General features: G+C 46.7%; 1 pseudogene; it reads right to left on the bottom strand.

The window, feature by feature from the left end:
- Positions 1-161: 161 nt before the first annotated feature.
- Positions 162-24635, bottom strand: LOC142584562 (uncharacterized; annotated as a pseudogene).
- Positions 24636-25206: the final 571 nt, after the last annotated feature.

Raw genomic sequence — 25206 nt, 5'->3', positions numbered from 1 at the left:
ACTGCCGCTGTTTGGCAGAGTGGTGGGGAGGTGGGGTGTTCTGCCACTTTTCTGTTATAATTTTTTTCTGAAATACTGAAATGAAACTTAGCATAATGCTACAACTATATAGATATTTGTGGCATGTTTGTGCCTGCTAATACATTATGGCTGACTGTTCATTACACCTTTTGAAAATTAATTTCAATTGTATTTTCCAGGCTCCAGCGTCGCCGTTACTAGACGGACCAAATGAGGCCAAAAACTAGCCCTTCCTCGCTCCTTTCCTGGGAAGTGAAATAGCAGGTGTTCATGTAAGAATGAACTTGCAACATGTGAGCAGTAGCCAAAGCTCCATACAGGTCATGCTGGTGGTGGAATGATAAGACAAACCGCAATATTTATTTGTTTACTTATTCACTTAATATTTATTTATTCATATCTCGTGAATACTGTGCAGTTTTTCAGCAAGAAAGCAGATAAGATAAAGAAATATCATTGCATCAAAGTAAACATGTTATTTGAAAAAGCATAATTCACGTAGCACAGTACCATGATAAAACATTTTCAGACAACTAGTCTGCTTTTGATACGAATTCATGAAAACTGCAAATTTTGAAGAAACAGAGCAGTAAGGTTAACAAATCTTACTCATAACTAAAAAATGAGATCACATTTCTGTTGGACCTAATACCATAATTTAATCTGGCAAATTAGAGATACCATATGCTGCTCTAATATACAATCACTAATTTATGATTAGATGTGCGAAACTCTCAAACATTGCAACAATTTCATGTAAGCTGTAAATTCATATATAAAGTTTGTTGACTTTAGACATAGCAGATGGAGTCTGCAGAACTGTGATATCTCTTTCTGGCACAGAGACGGGGATTAGTAAGCTTTGTGGTGTTATTTTTCTTAAACCTGCCAAATAGTTCTTCCTGCAACAAGTTGAATTCTCAAATGCCACAAACTTCAAATTAGTGCTGTGGTTGTCTCAAAAGTATTTCTGTATTTTGGATGTATTTGAGTAGGAAAATTTACAGAATTAACGAACTTGTGCTAGTTCTTTATTTTTTTACAGTTGCAAACTAAGTCCTTTTCCTTCAAGTTTTGCTATTTTCAGCAAATTTTAATAAATATGGATGGTTTTAATGTAAAACTATGATTTAAACATTTTTAAATGTATCAAACCTCATCAAATTTGATTCCATAGTTGCCGAGAAAAACTATTTTACTGTTTATGTGCATTACATAGGAGCTCCTGAGCTAAATCTCTTTTAGTCATTGCGTGTGTTGGTCTGGTTTGTATTTCTCACCCTAATTAGAATATTGGCTCTGATCTCAAAATTGTTTCCTTACAACGACATACAAGCTTTTCAACTTTGTACGATATATGCTGTACTGCTCTATGAAAACCACTGTTTGCCACATTTTTGCAGGGCCTGCCAGTGCTAATTTTACACATAAACATAGACTAATATGCTGTGTGGTTTCGGTATATGGTGTACTTATCTGTGAAAGCCATTATTTGCCACATTTTCGCAGCGACTGCCAGTGTTATTTTTGCACTTAAACAAACTAAAATGCTGTGTCGTTTCGTCAGGCTGACACAACATTGCAGTGCACATTCATATCAGTCTATTTTCAGGCTTTAGTATCCAACCTTTCAATGTGCACTGCTGGAACAGGCACTCCTTTTGCAGTTTTAATGGTATGGTTTCTTGTCCTAGTCAAGCCTGTTATTGCCAGGTGTCAACTGTAATCAAGTCTGCCACTGATTCTTTTACCTCATGTTTCGCGTGTTTGCACCACCAGCTTGACCTGAGAAGCATGTTGGCAGCTACAGCTTGTGTGTTGCAAGTTCTAGTCTGAAGCATGTATGTCACATATATGAAGTATGTATCTAGTCTGAAGTGCAATAAACATTTCAAACTGAATACTTTGTGGTTGTAGCACCAATTATTTTGCCACTGCATTTACTGTAGTCCTTATTGCCTACAGTAGAACTTTGGTAAATTGCAAGTTCTTTACACGTATCGGCCTAGCTTTTATAGGCATTTGCTTGTAGGTACTCGAAAGCAACTGCATAGAAATATTCTATAGAATTTTGTCTTTAGCGTCTCTAAAGCAACTCGATAGAAATATTCTATAGAAATTTGCCTTTAGCATCTCTAAAGCAACTCGATAGAAATATTCTATAGAAATTTGCCTTTAGCATCTCTAAAAAAACTCGATAGAAATATTCTATGGAAATTTGTCTTTAGCATCTCTAAATAAACTCGATAGAAATATTCTATAGAAATTTGTCTTTAGCATCTCTAAAGAAACTCGATAGAAATATTCTATAGAAATTTGTCTTTAGCATCTTTAAAGCAACTCGATAGAAATGTTCTATAGAAATGCGTCTTTAGAGTTCCTATAAGAATGCGGTGGCCAAATAACTTTTGAAACTCTATAGGAAAATTCTATAGGCAATCAAAATAAACACAATAGAGTTCTATAGAGAACATTCAAAAGACTTTCTAAAAAAACACATTAAAAATTTTTGTAAGGGGCGCCTGTCAAATGCGAGACAAAAATCGTTTAGCGCGCGCACCTTGCGCGACCGCACGGACCTACTGCTCGCGCAACATGCACAGAGAGATAGGAGGAGGAGCCTCCGCAGATAAGTTACTTTGTCGTTTCACTTTAGCGCACAACGCGATATGGAAACAGGAACAGCCAGTACAAATTTTCTTTTTCTTGGTGCCACATCATAGGTCCAGAACCGAGGAAGAATACTCGGAGCTGGACCAGCTTCTTGAAGAAATATTGAACATGGCCAAAAAATGGTTATAAAATACGACTTATCAAGAAGATGCCAGTGAGCTGTTACAGCCGAAGCGCATCCATTGTCACAAGAAGCTCAGCGGCACTTGTGAGAGACGTCGCAGCGGAGGAATATGCGGCAAGGGGCCTCGGCAGTCCTGCTGATTCAGGTGCAGAATGTGTGTCTGTGCGATCACGTTTTTGTGGTATCAGCTTTGCCTTCCACAGCGTCGATGCAACGCACTTGCATCGTATTTAACGGTTCTTATTGGTACGATTTCCGGCGCTGGCGGAACGCCAGTGACCCAACTGTTCGGGGAAATGTTAAACTGCTGCAACGATGAGGGTATCGTCCCGGAGGAACATTCACTGCCTGAGTTCGGCACAGGTGATGATGTGCCTGAGCTAAGCCCGAGTTCGCACAGAAATAGCAGTCGAGCGTATTCACTGTGAACATTAGCAGCCCGCTAACAAGTGCATGTCCAGCAGTGCAAGACGACGTTGATCAGCCGCGGCCAGCTAGGAGGGGGCCCACACGCGGCCCCGGTAAAGTACATTTTTTTTATAGAGCCAGTTCAAGTTAATCAACCGCTAATATTTCATGGCTGGTGTCTACTTCCACTTTAGTGCATGTTAACTACAGCAAATGCTCTTTATGAGACAAACTGACACAAGCTGAAGCTCACAAGGGAGCTTCTCATTAAGTACTTCGAAAGACATTCGTAATCCAAGCAGGCATGAGTAGTTAACCGCGAGTCGGGGTATTGGCCTCACGCGCAGCCATAACTCTTTCGCCATATATGAAAGCACTTAATTAATGCTTTTGTGCACAACCCTGATTATTTCAAATAAACTATTATGCTTAAGCATCGAATATGTCTAATTGCATTCTGCATTCAAGACCGCCCGTGATTCACCATTGCTTTCGCCCAGCTGGAAAACTGGATTTACAAATCAGTTTATTATGAAGGGTGGCATTGTAAGAATTTGTGCCAATGAATGCAAACTAATTTAATACAGTGTGGTCTCATTTTCGTTGCTTTGCATCTATGGAAACAAAACAAGAGTTTGCAATGTGCTCGACTTACCCAAAAAATTGAGCTTAGATAAGTTCGCCTTTATATCAAATGTAGGTGGCCAGCTTTAAGCATCGTTAATGAGGCTGCAGTTTTTTCCCACACTACTGTATCCTACAGGGAGAAAAAATCAAGCTCGAAGGCTGGAGCAAACACACTACGAGTTCATGGAGTAAAAAATGAGGCACGATGAACATATGAAGCAAAAAGACTTCCTGATGGAATCCAGGCGCATAGCACTGGAAGAAGAGCGCCTGGCTTGGGAGAAGGAGAAAGCAAGCTCTTAAAGAAATGGAGCTCGAGGAAGAAGAAATGAAGCAAAACGCTCAAGCTCAGGCAGAAGACAGACGCCCGCGAGCAGAACGGCGGGCTGAGGAAAGACGTGAAAGGGCAGAAGAGCGCCGCATGTTTGCAGCCCAACAACAAACTTTCTTTAGTTATATGGAAAATTTCTTGAACAAGATAGGTACACTGGAAAATGGGAAATTGAAACAAATAAAATTAGTCGTGATGTTGACACTGGAGTTGCAGCAAAGGTGTCAAAACCGTCTGAACATTGCGCCCACCTTGTAATTCACACTTTAATACAGGAACTACACATAATAGGGTATGGTTGACAGCAACACCAGGTAGAAATAAACTGGAACCAAAGGGACGTTGGAAGCAACGTGCTTCAGACAGCTTGTGTTCAATTATGCGCTAAAGATACAAAACATGACTGCAAATAGTCATGTGTAAAAAGGCAATCAACATATTGTTACGCGAAGGACGTCTCAATAAGACAAGCAACTATTTACAAGTTTAATTTACAACAGTGGCTGCAGCGCTCCCCGGTTAGATTCACAGCGCGAGCCCAGCTCGTTGTTTTCCCTCTTTTCTCGAGTGATGGCGTCCACGCGCCTCGTTCAAGCAATCAAATATCATAGCATAATCCCCCGGCGGCAGAAACGATGTCCCAGAGCGTCTAAATGTCATCACGGGGAGGGTGATACTGCTTCAGTCGTGTAACGTGCACGGTATCACTGGACTGGGAAGCAGATGGGATGTCACGGGCGACCTCGTAGGTGAAGGGAGTCTAAGCACGAAGCATTCGGCATGGGCCTTTGTAACAAGACAGCAGTTTTTCTGATAGGCTGACCTGACGCGACGGAGACAATAGAAGCACCAAAGAACCAGGCGGGAAGTGCACGTCTTGGTGTCGCCGGTCGTACGAACGCCTTTGACTCTCTTGGGATTTCTGAAGGCGGTCACGGGCAATTTCCCTTGCGTGGGCACAGCGGGTGATGGCGTAAAGTGCATATTCACTCATCGGTGCCGCGTGAACAAGGAGGGCAGTGTCGAGGGGCAGTGCTGGTTCTCGGCCGAACAGAAGCATCTTCCTTACTTCCTGCTGAATAACTTGCCGCTCTGCCGTGGACACGCGATATGGTCGGCGGTGAATGGGTACTGCATCACCAGTGTTCATCCGATGCTTAACAAGGAACGTCTGACCAAGCTACGAGTGCCAGTGTCAAATATGTCGCGGTAGGAAAGCAAAAGGTGATATAGGGTGGCTGCTTGGTCAGGTGCGAGGTCCGGAGCGACCATGGGACGCAATGGGCCGTGGAGGTTCAATGCATCCTGCGGGTAATCAGGAGGATCTGGAGACGCGTCGGCTGCAAAAGCAGTGACGTGGTCCTCTGTCACTGACCGGTGCGTGGCCACCAGTATGGCTTCAGGTAACGCTTGCTTCAAGCCAAAAGGGTTACGACAGAGTGTGGCACAGAGATGGCGCGCGCCAGGAGGACGTCACGAATAGGGGCGATGATATAGTCACCATGAGGCATGGTTGCTGTTGAGGCCAATTCGACGAAGGTTAGGGCTTTCGGAGGTAAGCGAACGAACGCTGTAGTGCAGAGGGTGTTCCGTTGTTCGGGGTGAACGTCTGAAAGAAGAGGAAGATCGAGACACAGCGTATTGGTGGAACAGTCGATGAGGGCAGAATGCGTCGTCAGAAAGTCGAGCCCGAAGATTAGGTCATGAGGGCAACCGGTCAGCACGGTGAACATGAGTGGAACTTGGCGGCCAGCAATTCCGGCGCGTCGAGTGCACATACCCCTGGCGTCAAGAGTGGCGCCATTGGCGACGCGTACGGCTCGAGTGATGGCAGGCGTAAGAACTTTCTTGAGGCAACGACATAGGTTAGCGCTCATTATGGACACTTGGGCTCCTGTAACAATTAACGCCGTCAACGGAACACCATCTACGTCTACTTCAATTAGGTTCGTGTTGGTGAGGAGCGTCAATGGAGGAGTTGGACAGGACGACCGTGATGCAGCAATATCTCAGACATAAACCAACAAATAGCACTTTCAATGCACAATTGTGCGTAATTATGGTAAAAGTCTGAGCACATACATGCACGAGCACTTCAATGGCGTGTCCTCAGGTACTCAAGTAGGCTAGGCGGATCAAGTCCAAAGTATTGTGACACCTTTCCAAAGCCCCATTCAACAGACTGACGAACACGACTCATGCTGTAGTTGAATTCCAGCTGTGTGGCCGCCAAGAAAGAGCCACCATAAGGCTTCATTAGGAGCGGTTTCAAGGGGTAGGCCGGATAACCGTACATGACGAATGATGGGGGCCCACCAGCTTCTCCAGTGTGGCATAGAGGCCGCTGCATGTGAGTATTCCTGCAATAAAAAAAAGAGTTCAGTTGACTCACATAGCGGCGAAATTAACATAAGTTACATTAAAATTAGCACACCAGATGAACATTTAGTTTGCATGCATTATACATTTTCTGCAGACTCAACAAAGCCATCCAAAAAGTATTTTGAAATGTACGTGCAAGACCGTTTCAGACACATCAAAGTGTAAATGAGGACAAAAGGGCTAAGGTTGGCACTAGAGCTTTCTCTGTTCGTGCTTTGCTTTCTAAGCAGTCATGTAGTTCGTAAACTTATAATGTGATGGAAGTAAGCACTGTCCATATTCGTCCACGGTGCAATAAATATGTTCAAGTTTATGCATCTGTATCACATCTGAATGGAAGTGAATTTCTTTTCTCACATAGAACACCAGAAAACCTACCTGCATCATGCCGCTTTCCAGGGTATGGACCATCAAAGTGGCATACAATCCCATTAGGGCACATCACCGACTGGTACTTCCCTACATGCATCCGCTTGTGGCCGGAGAAGTAGTCACGCTGGTTTCTTTTGGGCCGGCATATAGGCCGTGCCGTACCATCGATGAATGCTCAGCAGTTGGTCAGTGCTGCACAACGGTCGTGGATGGCTTGCGACATGACAAAATGAAACGAGCTCAAAACACAGGTTTTAGTTAAGATGGAAAATAGGACTATTAGTTTCCCTTAAGTGGCTCCCTTACAAAAAGCCGTGTCCTAGATGACACCCCCAGCACACTTATATGTGCGTAATCTGTAGTAAGTGTATTAGCTTGAAATAAACACCAACATGCAATGTTTACATATATTTGATATGCCTACTTTTTATGAAACTTGCCGAGGTAAAAGGCTCAGCATAAAAACAGAAGAGCAAGATGTCGGTGGGAAAATCAAGTTTTGAAGGGGAGGTTACTTCTGCATGGAAGGTGACTGCTGTGTAGATGCCTCATATCAATTTCTGTACGTGCAACACTGTTGCTTGGCGAGGCTATTTTCTCTACATTTTATCCCGACACATGTCGACGGCAGTTTGCGGGGTATTGGTTCTACATTTCGAACTATCCAGTTTCCATATACCGCTGACAATTTAGTTCTCACAAAATAAAATATAATAAAAAGACGAGGCGGCATACCCTACAGTGAGGAGAAAAATAGCCATTGCGGAAAGAGGCAGCAAAAACAGCTATTCGCGGTTTCATCCACCAGTTACGCGAAATAAAAGAACAAAGTTAACTTACACTTGCAAACTCTCCAAGGTGGGCAGGCGACAGCCAGTCGTTGTTGTTGCAGTCATTAAGCAAGTGCTCAAACTCGCTTGCGATGTGGCAAATCACCTGTGATGCCACACTCGACATCACCGATGAGTGCCTGCCAAATATGGCTTCCAGATAGCACCACCTGTTCGGGTAAGCAAGGCGTCGTAGCGTGATGCATAACACCTCCCGACCCGGCACGGTCTCGTCTTGAGCACTCTTTGCAGTCTCCGGTACCGCAAGTGCCCTAAACAAGTCACTGAAATCTTTTTTTCAAACCTAAATTGCTGCTCGAACAGTAAGGCCTCTATACTCTCGATGTCGAGCAGTCCACGATGCGACCGGTAGCGCAACAGCTCCGACTCTCTCTTGTGCCTGAAGTAGTACCAGGCCCCGCACACTCTCAAGTTCAACAAATGGCCACAGAGGGCGAAAAATCAATCGAGGCGCGTTTCAGCGTAAGCGCGCAAGTGGATCTACTGTAATTTGGTCGAATACTTTAATTGGTGCTTTCTCTGCTAGGGGCGCTGAACATGCTGATTTTTTTAATTTACACAAACCATTGACATGAACAATCGAGGTGTCTAAGGATGTTTTTTTACCTCAGGCAAATAGGCAGTTGATTTTTTTTTAATTTAATTGTTGAAGCTGCTTTTTAGTCATAGCGTCAAGGTTTTTGTACTTGATTAACCACCGACAGCCGACAGCCTATTGGTATCGATGTGTTTCCTGGCCGTTGGCGTTCGAATACTACGGCGGTAAAACATTTTCGAAAGCATGCTGGTTTCGTCTGCGAGTCATTACACAGACTTGCTGTAAAGAGGTCTACTCTTGGCAAAAAATAGTGCCTCATTTTGTTTAGGCGTTGATTATCATAATGAATGCGGCGGAGGTTGACGGAATACGCTTGAAGGTACGTTTTTATGCCGTTGATCTCCATAACACCGTAAGTACGCAAACCGATGTCACAGAACACCCGATGCATCAATGTGTGTTCTCCGTCATCGCTTGTTTGCTGTACGCCTACTAATTCTTCACTTCTCTTCAAGTGTTGCATCCTCCTTTTGTCCTTGTTCTCTTGTGCTTCACTTACAGTATGTCGTTCCGTCAGCTGTAATGCGCATTTGCAAAACCAGTACGTTTGATAAGACGCAGTGGTTATCATAATTTCACTACACATGTATTAAGCTGGCACATATGGTTCAGGTACAGATACCTGTATGCGGACTTGCACGACGTTGATGCGGAGATCAGGATAATTATGACACCCGTAAGGAAGAGGCACCTGACGGCCGTAAGCTGTTGCGTTCTTTCCGCCAAATTACCCGGCCTGGTAGTGCTCTAAAGATGCTGTATAAAAGTGACACGCGGTGACAGGGAAATTATTATGTTTAGCAGCCGACTGTACGTTTTGTAGCTTAGGTCTTCTTTCTTGTGCGTTTGTGCTACCCTTATTAATGAGTCATTTCTTGACTATGTTCTTGACTTTGTAACCGCGTTTGTGTGGATCCGTAGACGTGTGCTTTTTGTTGTACTTGTAAAATGCAAATAAAATATCTTCAAGCTTACTCAATCTTTGGTGTGTGCGTTTATTCCAGTCGAGGCCATCGTGCCACCTGGAAACCGCACTCTGTCAGTAGCCCTACACGAAATGCAACAGCTGGAGCGCGGCGGCACAACTCGGGGTAACGGCGGCGTAATAAACGAAAAACCGCTCGGGATGCCCTTTAAAGTCAGTTCAGAGTGTGCCTTAACTCGATATGACTCAGCGCTGCATATATTCTGCTGCGCCTTGATCGTGCTCCCGCCAGTTTGGGTGTTGTGTGGCAAACGTAGCGCCTACATACATATGTGGGCGCTACGTTTGCCACACAGCAACCTAACTGGCGGGAGCACGATCGATGCGCAGCAGCGAGAACCCAGTAGGTAAAACGACCATACTGAGCAAAACCCCGTTTCCGTTTCCTGTTGTACAGCGCCGCCTGTGGTCACATACTTTAATTCACGACGCCACCGCTACGCTTATTTCCGTAGCACTGTGGAAGGTACAGTTTCCCTTCTCTAAGTTTGTATAGGTGTTCTGTGGTAGTACTCCACGTCGTCCAGCGAACCTTTCAAACGCTCCCGCTACGCTCTAGTCATCAAGATGGTCGTCAATCTCATGCCACGACGACGCTGACAGCAGATAACGGTTGGCATTGCGAAGCTCCGATCGGCACACGAACACACTTTAACGTGTTTTGCACGCCAATCCAACTCGACTGGCTTGTCTTTGATTTGTCTTGGATGTCAATGGCTACAGCAGTGTTTATAGGTGGCGATAGATGAGGAGACCACGATCTACTGAACTCCCGTCCTGCACAGATCTCCCTCCTCCAGCACGCCTGGTCTAGTTCGCCCATTTTTCCGCTAGGGAGAGAATATACGAGCAGAGTGGCACTAGTTATAACCTGTTCGGTGTCGTCTGCTTCTGCGATCTGCTCAGCGCTTGTCTTGCCATTTCAGCAGGCACAAAGCGCTTGTATTGGCGGTAAATGTATAAATTCACAAATATACAAAAGAAGACATATTTGCGAATTCTTTGCGTTCGAATAGTGAAACTAGAAGAGGAGGAGCGGTGCAATAAATGTAAACAAAGAGCATAGGTGGCCGCTGCAATGCTAGACCGACGGCATGAATTTCCCTTTCCTAGCCTCCTTAAGAGACTGGAAAAATTGTTTTAAAATATTCATAGGATAATCTAGCTTTTTTTAGTTGAGAGCAGACAGCCTAATGTGGTAGATGACATTAGGATTTACTGCTGTGTGCCGCAGTGAAAGGCAGATGATCTGGTAAAAGTATTTACGAGTAAGTCCTCCTCCCGATATGTGCAATAGGCTGATCGATTCTGTTTCAAGGGAAGGTGAGCATATATTGTGTTTAATATCGTGGGATGTCTAGCTCCGTAGAAAGCTTGCAAAAAATTAAGCGATCCCAGTGCTTTAAAACGTGCTGCATTGCAGGCCTTAAATCGTGTCACGGAACTCTTTGTAACTAGCCCAGTCCTTGCTGCCATTGCTGCTTTATCCGCTTTAGCTGAGTCCCGTCATGAAGACGTATTGAGTTCCTTTTCGGAACTTAAAGCAACCCAAGAAGCCCTCACTCACAAAGTGTCGGACCCGTCAACCAGATTGCTAACCCTTGAAACAGTTGTGGAAACACTTCAATCTTCCATGCCTCCCACGGACATATCCAAAATAGTTACTACTGCGATTAGTACCGAAAACTCTGAATTAAAATCAATGCTTGATGACTTGGAGGATCGATCACGGAGGGACAACCTTTTGTTCTATGGGGCTGTTGATAACGCTTCGGAAACATGGGCACAAACTGAAATCCTCGTGCGCGATCCTATTAAAAACTATCGAAAATTAGAAATATCTGATGAAGCGATTACTAGGACACATCATCTTGGCTCTTTTGTGGTTGGCAAGACTCGCCAAATTATTATCAGGTTTTCATCATTCAAAGCAAGAGAAAAGATCCTGTCACTAAAAGGTCTACTAAAGGCCACAAAAGTATCGGTGGGCGAAGATTTCTGCAGGGCTACACGCCAATCTCGAAAGAAACTAATTGAATTCGGAAAAGCCAGCGGGCAATCATTTTCTTTGCGGACAAATAAATTAGTCATGAACAAAAAAACCTATGTGTATTCTTCTGTCACCGATACTATCTGCGAACTTCATTCTTCCGATTTCGTCGCCGAAGTAAATAACGATGCCACAAGTCTTAACAATCCTTCCTCTCATTCTGTATAGCTATCTTCGAGTCGACCTTGTCAAAATAGCATGTCTGTTCTTTTCACTAATGTGCGTAGCATTTCCAACAAGCGAACAGCTTTATCTTCAACTATCGATTCTTGCTCCGCTGACGTGATTGTCCTTACTGAAACTTGGCTTTCCGCGAAAATAAATGACAGTGAAATATTCGACTGCGAAAGTGCTTATAACATCTACAGGTGTGACCGAGATATCCGGTGAGGAGGGGGCGTTTTGATTGCCATTAAAGATAACCTATATTCATCTGTTATTGACATTACATCGCCCCTAGAATTAGTCTGCGTGCGCGTGAGGATTTCAGACCGTCCCTTTATATTCTATGCATGTTATAGACCACCAAATTCGTCCTCTACATTTTGTGCAGATTTCCATGATGTCCTTAACAAATTGATTATTAGGTTTCACAACTCTCCGTTAATCATATTGGGGGACTTCAATTTTCCAGATACAATATGGGAGAGTGACTGTGTTAATTTTAAACGTACTTCAGCCGAGTCCATCGAATTCTTAAATTTTTGCTTTGACTTCAACTTAACACAGCTGGTCCACAAACCAACCCGAGTAACTCCAACATCTTCTAACACACTTGAACTAGTGCTGCGTACTACCCCCGACCTAGTTTCCTCTTTAACTTATCTTCCTGGGATAAGTGATCATTCATTGCAGCAGTTTGATTTAAAAACACGCTTTTCTTACACAAAGAAAGTTAAGACAATTCGGGATTATTCCAAAACTGATATTCCCGCAATTACGCAAGAAATGGAGCATTTTATGGATGCATTCATGCCCGATTTCGACCAACGAACACTTGAGGAAAACTGGTCCCTTTATAAGTGCAAGCTTTTATTCCTAATTCGAAAATATGTTCCCCAACGAAAAGTACACTGTAATCCCCAGTCACCTTGGTTTACGTACACCTTGCGCCCCCTTCGGAACAAGAAAAAAGGGTTATTTCGTTCCGCAAAAAACTCTAACATCCCGGTTCGTTGGTCCGAATATCACCGCATCAACGATGAATATTGTAGCGCCATTTCCCAAGCTGAGCAAACCTTTTTCAACATTACATTACCATCATACTTACATGTCAACCCACGTAAATTCTGGAATGTTGTTCGTGGTAATACACCAGCCACAATACAATTGTCCCAGTCTAACACACCTGTTCAAAGTGATCAGTGTTGCACAATTTTTAATAATATCTTTGCTTCCTTTTTTCATGACGCTGCACCTATGCTTTTGCCACCTTCTACGAAAGTTTATGATACTCCAATGGATTCAAATCTTATAGACTGGGTCGGCATTAGAAAACTAATCGGTAATTTGAAAATATCTTCGTCGGCGAGTTCAGATGAAATTAATTCAAAAATACTCAAGTGTACCGAACTGTATTCATCAATTATTCTGTCTAGGATATTCCAACAATCATTACACTGCTCATCACTACCAAGCGACTGAAAGGTGGGGAAGGTGGTTCCTGTTCACAAATCAGGTAACACACATTGTCCCGAAAACTACCGTCCCATATCACTAACCAGCATTCCCTGTAAGATTCTGGAGCACATAATATATTCCCACATAGTTGATTTTCTTGAGACGAACTCTTTTTTTTGACAACAGTCAGCATCGCTTGAGGAAATCCTTCTCCTGCGAAACGCAACTAGCTTGCTTTACTAACGACCTATTTTCCAACACCGACTTAGGAATTGACACCGATTGCATCTTTCTCGATTTTGCTAAAGCCTTTGATACCGTATCCCATAACCTACTAATCTGTACACTTAGTCTTCTTAACATTGACCCGCTAGTACTGGACTGGATTAAAAACTTTCTTGCTAATAGAACACAATACGTAATCGCGAACAATTCGTCGTCTGCGCCCCTCGCGGTAACGTCAGGAGTGCCGCAAGGGTCGGTACTCGGTCCTCTACTTTTTCTAATCTATATTAATGATCTTGCTTCCTGTGTGAAATTTTCCACTATTAGGTTTGTTGCTGATGACTGCGTTATATATCATAAAATTACTGACCTCAATGATTCTCGTAAACTTCAAGACGACATTAATAACGTTCTGTTATGGTGTAACAAGTGGTCTATGAAGCTGAACTTAAGCAAATGTAAATGCATGCGTGTATCACAGCGTACGAATACTACTAATCTGCATACATACTTCCTAAATAATAGCCCTCTCTCAGTTGTCTAGTCGTACAAATACCTTGGACTAAACATCACCAGCAACCTTTTCTGGCACATGCATGTCGACATTATGTGTAGCAATGCCAATCGCATGTTGGGCTATTTGCGCCGAAACTTCTCATCCGCACCATCGTCACTGAAACTAACACTCTACAAAACATTAGTTCGCTCCAAACTAGAATACGCATGCGCCATTTGGGACCCGGCTAACATTACTCATAAACAGCATAGAAGCCATTCAAAACCGTGCAGCGCGTTTCATTTTATCTAACTACTCCCGACATGCTAGCGTTACCTCAATGAAGACAACACTTAACTTGCCAGAACTTTCTTTCCGTCGTAGATGCTTCCGCCTTTCGCTATTCCATAAAATCTACGACCACAACGCTTTGTTGAAAGAACAGCTTATCACCCAACCGTCGTACATATCATCTCGCTCTGATCACAGTTTCAAAGTTGGTGTGCCGTCTTCACGTACTAAACTTTGTAGTAATGCATTCATCCCTAGCACGAGCAAAGATTGGAACCACCTTCCCGCTACCGTTGCAGCCATCCTGGATACCGACACCTTCAAAACCAGCATTCATGAAACGCCACGTTGAATATGTCTTTGTATATTGCACAAATGTTTTGTTATGTTCACCCACTCCTTTCTGTAATGCCTTCGGGCCTTGAAAGTATCTTGAATAAATAAATAAATAAATAAATAAACTGTAAAGCTAGCTTTTCTGCGTGGTACGGTGGCGGCATAACGGTGGTGCTTAAGATACGTACGCAATGAAGCTGTGTGCGTAATTCACTTTTTGAAGTCGCGCCGAATTCACGGACCTTTAAGAGTTGAAATGAGTAGTAATCGTTCTGTCGCCGAACATTACGGTGGCTTCAAGTTTCTAAAGAACGCAGAAGCGAATTTTACAACATGAACAATGTTCAGTTCAGTTCAGTTTATTACCTTAAAAGTCCCCGGTAGCGGCATTACATAAGAGGGGGGTTTTTGTAAGATAGGAAAACATCATCAGAAAAAATTATTTAACAAAATGGTCGGTTACAAGTTCTGTGAATGAAGATGTACAAGTCGTATTAGCGATGTTGGCGGGAAGGCCGTTCCAGTCTGTGGCGGCACGGAAGAAAAAGGAGGCTGCGAAGGTGGTTGTCCGTGCACGTGGGCGTGCCACTTGAAATGGATGGCTGGTGCGATGAGATATGCGTGCTGCTGCTGTGATGTAAGGCTCTTGATTAAGGGAAGAAAAGAAGAACTTGTGGTACAGGGAAAGAGTGGAAATTCGACGTCGACATGAAAGTATTGACAAGCCGGATTCTGATTTCAGTGATGAAACGCTGACGTCGTATGAATATGAGGTATGAATGAATCTAACAGCACGATATTGAACTGATTCTAATGCGTCGGTGAGATATGCTTGATGCGGGTTCCAGATGGCTGACGCGTATTCCAGTTTCGGCCTGACAAGTGACTTATATGCTGGTAATTTTAAATCTGATGGGACCTGCCGTAGATTTCGTTTAAGAAAACCTAAGGTTTTGTTAGCTGCAGAGATAATGCTAGTGACATGTGCGCGCCAAGACAAATCGTGAGACAGGGTTACAACTAGATATTTATAGGACTGTACTGATCCTAATGGTGTGGTATTAATTGCATATGGGAAGATGGAAGGGTTGCGACGGCGGGAGGACAGGAATTTACATTTCTTGGCGTTAAGTGTCATCAGCGAATTGCTGCACCATTCTAAAGCACTGTAAAGATCATTTTGGAGTGCAGTATGGTCAGATGAGTTATTGATAGAGCGGTAGATGACGCAATCGTCTGCAAACATGCGTATAGTACAGGAGACACACTGAGGCAAATCGTTAATATTTAAATACCACGGTTGAGACGACGCTTTATTCCAAGAAGGAAAAATGGCGCCGACGCAAAAACGAACACGAGCCGATGATTGATGATGACTTTGTACAGATGAAGATGAAGTCCGCATAAATGCTTACACTAATTTCCCCCGTGGACGGAAGCGGCCAGCCTGGCCGCACATTAGACAGTGGAACGGAGATGAAAGGGTTTCAGGCGAGAAACGTGCACGATCTCTGTTCCGCGGCAGCGTCGGTCGGTTGGGGTCTCAACAGGTGTAACTCGATAGTTCACCGGCGAGGTCTGCTCGATGACTTTGTAGGGGCCAAGATATCGAGACTCAAGCTTCTCACATAAACCGGGTGTTCGCGCAGGGGTCCATAGGAGCACATCGTCACCAGGGCGGTAGGAAACGACGCGATGAGAGGCATCTTACCGATGTTTGCGATCGTCTTGGCTGGCTTCAGTGTTCATACGGGCGCGACGACGACATTGGGCAAGACGAGACACAAGCTGGTCGCAAATGAATGGTGAAGCGTTGACGGGGCCAGAGAAGAAAGAAACGTCGAGTGATGAGGTTGGGTGGCGGCCGTATACTAAGAAAAACGGAGAGTATCCGGTGGTCCGTTGAACAGACGTGTTATACGCAAATGTTACAAATGGGAGAATCGCATCCCAGTTACGATGATCAGGTTGAATATACATGGATAGCATGTCACACAGCGTGCGATGAAATCACTCTGTTAGGCCGTTGGTTTGAGGGTGGTAGCTAGACGTTGTCTTGTGCACGGTGTTGGAAGCTTGCAGAACTTGATTAAGAGTGCTTGAAAGAAATGTCTTGCCTCGGTCGCTCAAAAGAACGTGAGGCGCCCCATGACGTAAGTAGACAGCCTGCAAGAAGAAGGCCGCTACTTCTGCGGCAGCTCCTGAGCGTATTGAGGCTGTTTCAGCGTACCGGGTCAAATGGTCAACAGCAGTGACGATCCATCGGTTGCCGTCTGGAGTAGGTGGGAGTGGCCGGAAAAGGTCAATGCCGACGACAGAGAAGGGTTGTGCTGGACAGGGAAGTGGTTGTAGGGTCCCGACCGGAGCAGTAGTAGGTCGCTTACGGTGTTGGCAAAGCGTGCACGAGGCAACATATCTAGCTATGCTCGTGGAAAGGCCTGGCCAATAGAAGCGGCTGCGTATGCGCTCGTGTGTTTTGTTGTAACCCAAGTGGCCTGACGTAGGGTCATCGTGTGAGGCCTGCAGAACTGCAGTTCGAAGAGAGCGCGGTAGAACGGGAACCCATCGATGGCCTTCCGGGTGAAAAATGTACCGGTAGAGCAGGTCGTCTTCAAACTTGAACAGTTTGAGTTGCTTCCGTAGCCTGGCATTGGGTGGAGATGAAACACCGCTAAGGCGATTGATGATACTATGGCAATAGGGATCGGCGCGCTGGTGAGTGGAAAGCACTGAAAGGCGGTTTGATGAAGTAAAGGAAGAAATCGGTGTAATAGACGAAGCGTCCTCCGTGCGGCCAATTTGACAAGGTGATGTGATGTGCTCCGATGATGGTGGTAATGGGCATCGTGAAAGAGCATCGGCATCTTGGTGCTTCCGTCCGGACTTATATATGACATTGAAATGATATGCTTGTAATCGGAGTATCCAGCGGCCAAGGCGCCCGGACAAGTTTTTGATCGTCGACAACCAACATAGGGCATGGTGGTCGGTCACAACCGTGAAATGTCGACCGTGGAGGTATGGACGAAATTTCTGAATGGACCAGACAACAGCCAAACACTCTTGTTCGGTTATCGAGTACTTCTTTTCCGCGGAAGTGAGAGTGCGGCTTGCATATGCAACAACCTTTTCGCAAAATTCGCGGTCGCGCTGCAGCAGTACGGCACCAATTCCGTGACCGATGGCATCAGTATGCACTAATGTGGGCGCCTTGTCATCAAAATGACAAAGAACAGGTGGGGATGTTAGTGCGCGCTTGAGTTCTTGGAACGCGGCTTCACACTGATCGTTCCAATCGAAGGAACTGGAACTAACAAGGAGCTTGTGGAGGGGCGAGGCAATGCTGGCAAAGTTCCGGATAAAACGTCGAAAGTATGAGGCGAGCCCGATGAAGCTGCGCAGTTCTTTTGCACGAAGTGGACGTGGAAAGTTGAGCAACGCGGAAATTTTATCCGGATCGGGCTGGATGCCGTCTTTGCTAACGAGATGACCCAGGACTTTAATCGTTGTGCTAGCGAAACGGCACTTCCTCGTGTTTAGTTGAAGTCCGGCATTAGAAAGGCATGTGAGCACTTCATCTAAGCGTTGGAGATGGTCCGTGAAAGTCGAGGAAAACACGACGATGTCGTCGAGGTAACATAGACAAGTTTTCCACTTGAGGCCGCGAAGAACCGCGTCGATCATTCTTTCAAATGTGGCGGGAGAATTGCATAGACCGAAAGGCATTACATTAAATTCATAAAGACCATCCGGAGTAGAAAAGGCGGTCTTTTCTTTGTCCGCTTCGTGCATTGGGATTTGCCAATATCCGGAGCGAAGATCAAGGCTGGAGAAATATTGCGCGCCTTGCAACGAATCAAGGGCGTCATCGATACGGGGCATCGGATATACATCCTTACGGGTGATCTTGTTTAGCGCACGGTAGTCAACACAAAATCGTACCGATCCATCCTTCTTCTGCACCAAAACGACGGGAGATGACCAAGCACTGGCGGAGGGACGTATGACGTTTCTTTTCAGCATATCAGCGACGTTCTCCTCGATGATTTTGCGTTCGGCCAAAGAGACTCGGTAGGGACGACGGCGTAGAATAGTCTGGCCATCGGTGTCGATACGATGGAAGGCAACGGAAGTCTGTCCGAGTGACGAAGTATCCATATCGAAGGAGGCCTGGTGCTTCGTGAGCAGTTTTAGCAACGCTTCATGTTGAGCAGCAGTAAGGTCAGGGCTTATCACGGAAGTAAGGGCAGATGAGGCAGATTTGTCTTGTTGAGGAAGAGCTTACGAGGCTGCAAGAGGAAGCAGGGAGACTGGTTGGGTATCCACATAACAGGTCACTGCGGAGCCTTGAGGTAGGAGGATTGTCTCAGTGGTCGCATTTAAAGCGATGATTAACGCAGAGCTTTCTTTGAACCGCACCACGCAGGAAGCGAAGACAATCCCACGGGCAAGACAGCGACCGTAAGGAGTGATGAACACGTCGCCATTGGTGATGTCCGTAGAAGAGAGACTTATACCCGTCGTGGTTGCTCAGTGGCTATGGTGTTGGGCTGCTGAGCACGAGGTCGCGGGATCGAATCCCGGCCACGGCGGCCGCATTTCGATGGGGGCAAAATGCGAAAACACCCGTGTGCTTAGATTTAGCTGCACGTTAAAGAACCCCAGGTGGTCGAAATTTCCGGAGTCCTCCACTACGGCGTGCCTCATAATCAGAAAGTGGTTTTGGCACGTAAAACCCCAAATATTATTATTATTATTATTGGAAGAGAGACTTATGACTTGCTCGTGGCCGGGAGGCAGTACAGAATCGGCAGCAGTGAGAAAACGCAGTCGTGGCTCATCGGTACTCCCGCTGCAATGAACTGTCTCGCTCATATGGACTACACGTTGACGGCAAGAGATTAAAGCGGACGCTGACGAGAGAAAGTCCCAACCTAAAATTAGTTCATGAGCGCACGGGAATAAAATCGCGAACTTAATGTGATGACAGATACCATCAATGAAGACGCGTGCTGTACATTGGGCTGATGGTCGAATGATTGCTCCATTAGCCCCAATCAAGGATCATCCAATATAAGGCGTCTTCACTTTCCGCAGACGAGAGCACAGGTCCGCGCGCATAACAGATATAGTAGCTCCCGTGTCAATCAGAGCTAACAAAGGCACACCCTCCACAGACACCAATTACATGTTCGAAGGACGTTCAGGAGGACTTGGAGCACTTCGCGGCGATGCAGTTTTCCCTCCAAAAACTGCACTGGTTAGTTTTCCGGTCGCTGGACATGAAGTTGGGAGACAGGTCGAAGTGGCGAAACAGAACGTCGGAGCGGCGATGGGGAGCGGCGTCTCGAGGCGCGTGTGTTGAGTGCGGTGTTGGAGAAGTCGGCCGGAGATGGAGATCGGCGAACGGGAGGATTATCGTCATAAGTGCGGTAAACGCGAGGAGGTGGCTCATCGCGTTCAAAGGCCGCGTAACCCCGACGTTCGTCTTGCTGGCGGCGTCGGCAAAACCGGGAGATATGTCCTCGAAAGCCGCAGTAGTAGCAGATAGGTCTCGACGAACGCCAGGCAGAGTAGTAAGGTGGGTTCGGAGCTCGGGTGACTAAAGGTGCCAGGTGATCGTGAACAGGCGCAGGTGGTGTTATTGGAGACGGCGCGGCTGGCATTGCAGCAATCTGGGCGTAAGAGGACGGTTGTGGGCAAGGAGAAGCGTTGGTATGCTGGGCGTTCTGCAGGGACGCCAATTCCTCCTTAATAATACCGCGCAGGTCAGTAGAAGCAGGTTGGACGTGAGCGCTGCTGCAAGGGGGTGAGCCATGCGCGTGCAATTCCTCACGAATTATGGCTCGAATGATAGACCGGAGCTCAATACTGTTTGCCACGGGGTTGTCGGAAAAGTCCGGTTGCAAGCGGATTGACTGCAGGGCGTCGAGGCGCTGACAGACGGAGACGACGTCCGACACCGTCGAAGGGTTTTGAGCGGCGAGTGCGTTGAAGGCAGTAGATCCGATACCCTTAAGAAGGTGTCGCACGCGATCAGGTTCTGGCATGGCACTGTCGACACGGCGGCAAAGCGCGAGGATGTCCTCAATGTACGAGGTATACGATTCGCCATAATGCTGGACGCGCTCAGACAGCCTCTTTTTCGCAACTTCCGAACGAACCGTGGGTGTGCCGAAAATCCGCCGTAGCTGCTCCCTGAAAGATGACCAATCACGGAAGTCTCTCTCATGATTCAGGAACCATGTCTTGGCTACTTGAGAGACGTAAAATGGCACGTTGTTTAACCTCGACGTCTCGTTCCAGTTGTTGTATTCACTGACACGATCGTAGTTGTCGAGCCAGTCTTCAACGTCCTCACCAGGCAAGCCAGAGAAGATTTCAGGGTCGCGATACCGGTTGTTGGCAGGGCTGGGATTGGGGGTGGCTGGCACTTGAACCGAGATGGTGGATGCTGCGGTCTGGTCTTGCGACATGGCGGCCTCTTGGCGTAAGCGGCGTCCCGAACGTAGCTCCAGGGGAGATCTTGAAGTGGATTGAGGTCGAAGGGATCTTAAAGCGCCTCCACCACTTGAAATACCACGGTTGAGACGACGCTTTATTCCAAGAAGGAAAAATGGCGCCGACGCAAAAACGAACACGAGCCGATGATTGATGATGACTTTGTACAGATGAAGATGAAGTCCGCATAAATGCTTACAATATATATTAAAAATAACAGGGGACGAAGAACAGATCCTTGGGGCACGCCAGAGGTTACTGGGAGGGGACTTGATAGGTTACCGTTGATTAAAACCATTTGTGTTGAAACTGTTGTGTACGTTGCGAACTCTATAGACACTGTGATTTATAATATTATGCTTGAAAAAGGCAGTAGGAGCGGCTATTTAAGGCTATTTTAGAGAGCAGCGGACTACACGCTTCGACATTTTTTAGGTTCGGGCAGTCAACTTTTGGAGCCAAGTGACCGATCAAAGCCTTGTGACATCACTGTCACTGTGTTAGCGAAAATTATCAGCTGTTAATCAGCAAATCACCAAGCAGTTTGTCAGAACACAACAGCTGCCGTGCTAATTACAACGCCGCACAGCCGCCCACCGCGTAGCAGACGATGGATGGATGGATGGATATTATGAGCGTCCCCTTTGGAACGGGGCGTTGCGCCACCAAGCTCTTGCTACTATACCGCCTAATATCCTACCTAGGTTAAACAATGAAAAAAAAAACACAGGTTATAAAAGCGCCACCTACGGCCGTCGGTTGAACGAAAGTGGGCGCAAGCTGCTCCCATAGAAGCCGGATATCTGTACAGGTCTGGAGCTCCAGTAGGTCGTGGGCGAGACATGGGTCCAACGTTACCAGACTAGGTTCAGTTATCAAACTCTCCGTAGGCGCCGTACATCGCGGGTGCCCTGTCTTGGTTTGCCGCCAGAGCGGGGAGCACCGCAGGTAGCTCTACGCGGGCGCAGCTTTGCGTTGGCGAAGGCATAGAGTTTCCTACGAAAATTTTTGTAGGAAACTCTATGGGCGAAGGGGCTTGAGTCCTCAGACTTCGCAACTTACGTACTCAGCAAAGGTCTATTCGATTGAGCCAAGTTTCTCTGCACCTTCTGCACCTATTCACGGTGCACTGCACCTAGACCCTCGATTCCCCGAAGTGCAGCAGTCCACCCTGCACCCCCGTGCTCAATTGCACGGGGTGCAAGACAAGGTGCCGCCGTGGTGCACTGCACCCTCGAACCTTGCAGCGAGTGGGTGCAGCCCGGCACCCCCTGCACTTTTTCGTTTGAGGTGCCGTGCACTTTTTTCTGAATCGAACAAACCTCAAGTGTTTTCACCGATGCGTCTTTAAATGTTTGTATAGTCTCGCGTTTAGGAGATTGATTACAAAACTTTACGTAGCTGTGAAAATGCTGCTGCGCAGCCCCAGAGTGCGCTGTGGAGTCCTTAGTCCAGGGCCGCAGCAGCCCCAGCCGTCCATTGCGCTCTATATTAATCAGCTGTTGCTGATGAGTAGCTGTAAGTAGCTGATGAGTAGTTGTAATCAGCTGTTGCTGCTTAGTACGAATTAATTATTAATGCGAACGCATGAGGCGATGTTTGCCGCACCACACGATGGTCCAACAAAGTCACGGGAGCCCAAGCGAACCAATCGTGGCAGTTCACGGCGCCAGTGAAGGCAGAGTGAATTAGGCGAAGTTAGTTAAGGCAGAGTTAATTAAAATAGAGTTAAGGCAGTCGAACCCATGGTCGTTGGTGAGAGTTGAAGCCTCGACCTTTGGTGGTGGCAAGGAATTACATAAATAGATGAACTAATTTACTAATGAGTGAATTAAGAAGTACACTAACAATTATTGGATAATTATTAATTAATAATGAATTACCTACGCATTACCTAACTGGGCGGATTTATAATAATTTGACTATATAAAAGCTACGGCAAACATTACCTTGGTTGTGCCCAGCTACGCGGCATTCGCATATCTTAAAACTCTGGCTGAAGTTAGCTGGGACACACGGTATATACACACTCTCAGCACTTAATTTCGTGATAAAAAAAATGAAGCTAAGACTATTTCTTTCATCAGAGCACCGCATTCACAAGTGCAATGTTGAAACCTACGTGAGCTTTGCTCCCTTGCGAGCAGACTTGCACATTGAAAGTAAGTTATAGCTGCAGGAACGGAGCATAAATATGCATTCGCGTCACCAAATAAAATTGGATTATACGGCCCGTAAGCTCTTCAAATCGCGCACGCCATTTAAAACGCATTAGAGTGTCGCAAAAATGCACCGAGACTGCAGCAAAACACGCAGGTATACAACGCGCCAAGACACATAAACAACGGACAGTGCTTCGTCGCCCTGTCCGAGCCGTGGTGACCGAGCAAAGTGCGACAGCAGCGACACGAGATGCGAGTATCGGTGGTGGGTCCACGCAGTCACGGGAGTTTCAAAACTCAACCTAGTCTAGTGACGTTGACTGGGTCGGTATAACGTAAACACGGAGGAAGGAAACTCAGGAGAGGCCCTGACGTCACTCTTTGTGAAGCGAAAGTGAAGCCGGAAGTCGGCGTTGCTCATGGCGTTGCTCCGCCTCGGGCCAGCTCTCCTCTCTTGTTTACATTTCTCGCGAAACCACGCTGCGCTGCGCGCAACAGTGCTGCTCGCACCCGCGCGCTCCGAGGCAATACTAAACAATCGTTAGCACGTTAGCATAATTCCGCCAAAGAGGGCAAAATTTCACGCGGATATTCCTTCGTCCGTTGCCATTGCCGAGGCGCGGTACATTGCGTACAGCGCTGCATGCGCGTTCGTTTCACGAATTTTAGTTCCTCCTGTCCCACCTGGCCACCGCAACATCCGGTAGAGCATAGTCCAGATAACGCAGCGCAACAAAACACGGAGACCAACGCAAGCCTGCCCGCACGGCGCCTTTGCGACGGTACGAATCCTACGGAGCCACACGTATGAGCACACAAAACAATAACAAAGCCGCCATTGTGGCCCGAAAGGCGGGGCCACTGCAGCAAAGAAATAAAAAAACAGCAAAAGAGAGGAGAACCTACTACGTCATTTCCTCCACACGTTTCTCCTAGCGCGCGGACGGGTTAGGGCCTCTCCTCAGTTTCCTTCCTCCATGAACGCAAAGCTATTCCGTTCTGTTTCTATTCCAAAATGGCCGACACCGCTTGCTCATTGGTCGAATTTTTCGAGGCCGCGCCCATTTTTCCTGCCTGTCAAGCGACGTCAGGAATGCTCAAAAACTGCGACGTCAAAGTGACGTTTACGCACTTATTATGCTAAATTATGCCGAACAAACCCGCCAAATTCGCGGAATAACCGGTGAGTGCCCCTTTCCGTTTGGAATAGAAAAAAATGGCGGCCTTCTTGACTGTGTTGGCGGCGGCGGCGGCGGCTCGTAAGCCGGGGCGCGGGAGGAGGGAGCCCGGGGATGCGTTTGACATGCCAGACGATCTGTTTCGGCTGCACTTTCTTCTGAAGAAAGAAACTGTGCGGTGGCTGCGCGACGAAGTGGCGGAGGAACTCGGAGGCATGACAAAAACGGCGCTGTCGGTGGATCGACAAGTGTTATGCGTGTTGCGATTCTTCGCAACGGGCAGCTTTCAAGCCTCGGTAGGGAGCGAGGAGACGATCGGCGTGACCTAGCCTGCGGTCAGCAAGTGTGTGCGACGCGTGGCGGATGCATTCGTCCACGCCGGGGCCCGCAACAAGTGGGTCCATTTCCCGAGGACGTCGGAGGAGAAGGTGGCCGTGAAGGAAGGGTTCCTTCGACGCGGCTCCATTCCCGGCGTCATCGGATGCGGGACGGCAGCCTTATAGCCATCATCGCACCGAAGGGCGAGCAGAAGGCGGCATTCATGTGCCGCAAAGGCAATGCGGCAGCGCAACAATGTTCGTAAGTATATAAATTTTTGTCTAATTTGCCCGTCATAGTAACGCGTGGCTGATGCTGTCCGCGCTCTCGTCAGGTCTGCGACGCAGGCATGCGGATCCTCGCCGTCGACGCTCTGCGACTGGGGTCAGACCACGACGCCCACGTCTGGAGAACTACGTGGTTGCGTCATCGGTTCCTGGAGGGGCATATTGCCAAGGCTGGCGAACACCTCCTCGGTGAGCAGCAGGAAAATTTTGTACAGTAGCATTTCTGGCAGCAAGCAGCAAAGCGTGCTCGCGCCGTAAGAGAATATTGAAGCCCGAACCCCTTATGTTATAGTCAGGTTATTAAGTATAGGCGAGATGTAGAAATTTTCCAATGGTGTCTGCACGAAACAAAGTGGCAACACACCTGCGC

Source organism: Dermacentor variabilis, chromosome 6, assembly GCF_050947875.1.
Source record: "Dermacentor variabilis isolate Ectoservices chromosome 6, ASM5094787v1, whole genome shotgun sequence".
Classification (NCBI taxonomy): Eukaryota; Metazoa; Arthropoda; class Arachnida; order Ixodida; family Ixodidae; genus Dermacentor; species Dermacentor variabilis.
The sequence above is the reverse complement of the archived record's forward strand: the minus strand, read 5'-3'. Positions and strand labels throughout refer to the sequence as shown.